Raw genomic sequence first — 4,325 nt, forward strand, 5'->3', positions numbered from 1 at the left:
CTTTTTTTAAGTATTTTTTTTCTAGGTTTTTTAAAACTTCTCCAATACATTTTTCCCTTGCTACTTAGTACCTCTTCTTGCCTCCTTCACTCTTGCTTATGGTGGTGTCTGCGTGCAAGACCCAGATGAAGACACCTTTTCAACAGTTGAGATCTGGAAACTAGAGGGGTTGGGGGTTAGAAGGAAGGTAGTTACTGATCAAAAGGAGAAGTCCATTTGCACAAAAACATAAGCTGGGGAAGATGAGACATACGGATTGATCTACAGTCCATGTTAAAAAATAAAATAGACCCAATTTGTCATTTTATCATTTGTAATATTATACTAAATAAGATATACATGTATATATTAAACAACACATACCCACTTACATACACACACACATAATACAAGGTGCTAGTGGCCCCACTATAGCTTCTGCTCATGCAGGACAGAAATGTCAGTAGGCAAAGTGGACCTAGCAGATGACCTAGTGACCACTGTCCAGGCATAGAGCTGGTGGTCCGTGGGGTTGTAGTCTATTTGGGTAGGGCTGGAATATTTGTTTTCAAACAGCAGCCTGGGGATAATCTGCATGTGGCGTAGAAGATGTTGGCGTTCCGCTGGTTGTAGCTGTCCAGGGCATAGAGCACCCTGTAGTCAAAGCAGTTGCCTCAGAAGTTCCACCGGAGCCCCGAGCGCCACGTGGTCTCCTTTTGCTTGCTCAGGATAATGACCTCCCGGCTGCAGTCCTCATCATCCAAGGCTGGGTAGATGAGCCATAGGCCATTCTCACCCACAGCCAAGTCCACATTGGAGTGGCCCTGTCCCCTCCAGGGGGTGGCCTCTTCATAGGCCACGTCACGGAGCGTGACCCAGGCAGCAACATAGAGCTGCTTCAGGTCATGTACACCACATGCCCTGTGCCAGTGCAGCTGTATGAGAGCTTGTAGGAATTGTACCAGTGGCCTTGTTCGAAGTTTTCCAGGTTCCAGAACTCCACCAGGGTGTTGCCTTAGTGATAATTGGTCACATAAATGCGCTGGTCCTTAGCCACGGGGTTCTCATCCAGGCCCCTTCGTTCTGCCCGTATGTGTTCTGGGTACTCGGCCAGTGATTGTGGAGAGGGTGTCCCTGCATCTTCCTCTATTACAGAATGTGTCCCCTTGCATCTCAGTGATCCTTGCCCGTCTCTCCTCCCTCCACATCTACCCTCCAATCAGAGCATAATCTCCAGGGGATCATGGTCTGGCTTGTCCTCTTTGTGTTCTCGGTGCTCCAACACAAAGTGGCACATGTTGTTGTTGTTATGTGCCCTCCAGTCGGACCCTACTCATACCCCTCCTTGGGTTTCCCACTACGGAGGTACACTGCCCAACCTTCCTTCCGAGGAGTGGCTGGGGGGTTTGAACCACCAGCCTTCTGGGTAGCAGTCAAGTGCCTTAGGCACTGCACTACCAGAGCTCCTAAAGTGGCACATAGTAGGCACTCATTAGAAATTTTGAGAGTTGGATGAATACATGGTAGATGAGGACTCTGCTTGGTGTAATGAGGGTCACCGACCTCCACCAGCTTCTGTGCTGCACCAAAGAGGCTTAGCCCTGGGTTGTTTTCAGCCGGGTCACAGTGGAAACAAGTCCTGACTGTCCAGCTGTTATCATCTTCTGGGACTCAGCTACCAGGTCCTAGAAAGCAGAGAGCGGTTCCTCTAGCTCATGCGTCTCTCACCAGCTACAGCAGATTAGCCATTGTTACTAGATAAAATTAGATCCATACCTCACTTTTATACATGAATAAACTCCAAATGCATTAGGGAAATAACATTTTGAATTTTAAAAAAGAAAACCATATAAACACTAGAAGAAAACATAGTGAATTCCTATTTAACCTGGGTATGAAGAAAAGTTTTCTAACTGTGACACAAAATCCACTAGCAATAAAAATAAATTTGACTTTATAAACATAAAAAATGATTGCATGTCATGAAACACCATAAACAAAGTCAAAAGACAACCGACAGGGTAATACCAGAGTAAACTGTATCAGACCAAATCTTCTAAAGGTAACAACTATACACGCTGGACATTTTTTTTAATTATCTAAAAATAACTATATAAAGTGACCAAAAGTAAGCAGAAATTGGATGGCAGTCATCCTTGGAAGAAGCGACCTACACTGGATGAGTTTCCTGTTTTCTCAGCTTCTCACCTGAGGGTAAACCCCAATTAGCACTTCCCAGGGAAGTTAAAGCTCAGATACAAATTTGCTTTATTACTGGCTTGGGAAGTCAAAGGATAAAACTCAGGACTATTGTCACAGAGTAAAAGGAAAAAAAATATGGAAAGTAGAGGCCCACACAGGAGGATCCCCAAATTTAGAATATAAATTATAAATCTCTTGCTGACCCTGTATGATGCTTGCATGAGGCAGACTCCAAACAGCCTAGTTAATAATTAGATACAATTAAAAGAATTAGACAGAAATTTCAGCTGCGGCTCACCACTGCTAAGATTGATTTTAAAATCTGAGTTCAGCTGAGAGAATAGTTTGCTAAAACAGAAATTTAAATCTCTTCAGAGAAACCATAACATAGCCTATGCAAAACGTTGTTCACAATGTCCAGATTACAACAAAAATGACTAGATATAAAGAAACGGGAAATGGTATCCATACGCAAGAGAAAAAACAATCTGAAGACTGATCCCAATATAACCAACATGTTAGAATTAGCAGATGAGGATTTTCAAAGCTGCAAGTAAGACTATGTTCAATGATGTGCAAGAAAATAGACTCATAAAAAAAAATAGACTCATAATGAATTAACAGATAGGAAGTCTCCACAGAAACAGAAACAGACACTATAAAAAAGAACCAAATTCAAAAATAGAACATTGGGATGGGGCACCACTAGATGGGCTTAACAGTATACTTGAAATAACAGAAAAAGGAATTCATAAATTTCAAGAAAGAACAATAGCAATAATTCAATCTGAGGAGAGAGGAATGCACATTTATTTGCATGGGCATGTGGCAATGTTTCTAAGGGCAAGAAAAGTACTATTTCATTCAGTTGTCTTGTAAAACCACCAAGAACACACTGTTATTGTTGTGCTATGTGCTGTCGAGTCGGACCCAACTCAGAGCGACCCCTCCTTGGGTTTCCGAGGCAGTGTCACTACGGAAATAGATTGCCCAACGTTCCTTCTGAGGAGTGGCCAAGAACACACTAGATTCAAGAAATGAGCTTTTTGATTTCCTCACTTCTGCTTTTTTGGATAGAAGTGAAGGCAGGTGGAGAGAAGTGCTAAACAGTCGACAGTAATTACTAAGAAGATGACACCACCACCTAGAGCACGCAGCACCTTTCCTGTTATAAAGACAGCCTCCAACTTCTTGGCCTAGTTTCCTTGTTGAGGGAGACAAAGCCATCAAGGATCCCATTTCTCCCACCTGAGTCCTGGTGAGGTGATGTGTCTTGGCCTTGTGGGGCAGTGGACAAGGCTCTCGGACATCTGAGTCAGGGTAAAGAAATAACAAAGGTAGTCTCCTGGGGCATATTCCATCCTCCCCCAGACATGATGCCAGTTCTGCCACCTGGGTAATTTTACTCTAAAATCCGATGCTGCTGCTGTTGGGGCATGTTGCCAAGCCGCAGCTCAGCAGGGTGAACTTGACAGCCACACCTGGGGCTACACTCAATGCTCCTCAGTGAAATGGCATTTTATCTAGGCCATTGTCCTACCTTGTTCACAGTGAAAGGATGCTAGTAGTAAAGAAAATGATCGCCTGAGTATCTGGGTGTATATGCATGTAAGCGTGTGTGTGCATCCATGGGGTTTCTGTTTTTCCCATGAATTCTGACTAAGCACAATTCTACTAAACACTTCAGACACAAATGATTACCTGACATAGAAAGTGGAAAAGAAAAAGGTTATTTATTACAAAAAATTGGGATATTTTTTGGTTCGTCAAGAGGAAAAGTAAACAGAACACTTTCTGAACATACTTTGCAGAAGTATAGGATACAGTGCTTAACGTCCACGATACATTCTGTAAAAGAGGACATTACATGATTTGGACATTGTGTGAGCACCGCATTAAACCCTTATGGGAGCCCGCTTCCTGTTGTCCTTGTCACAGTTGCTGCTTCTGGAGCTGCTGGCAGAGGGCGAGGAAAGGGCACCAGTAGCAACCAGGGTAGGAGTGGAGCAAGAGGAAGTGAGTAAGGAGGAAAATATCAGTGAAGTACCATTGTTACAGTGGTGCATGCTCTTTAGTTAAAAGCATCCTGGCAACAAAGACGAGGGAAAAAATAATAAGAAAAAAAAACATTGCTGGGCAGTCAA

General features: G+C 43.3%; 1 pseudogene; it reads right to left on the reverse strand.

Moving 5' to 3' along the window:
* Nucleotides 1–408: 408 nt before the first annotated feature.
* On the reverse strand, nucleotides 409–3,619 carry LOC103201076 (annotated as a pseudogene).
* Nucleotides 3,620–4,325: the final 706 nt, after the last annotated feature.

Source organism: Orycteropus afer, unplaced genomic scaffold, assembly GCF_000298275.1.
Source record: "Orycteropus afer afer isolate SDZICR_OR568_19922 unplaced genomic scaffold, OryAfe1.0 scaffold00141, whole genome shotgun sequence".
NCBI lineage: Eukaryota > Metazoa > Chordata > Mammalia > Tubulidentata > Orycteropodidae > Orycteropus > Orycteropus afer.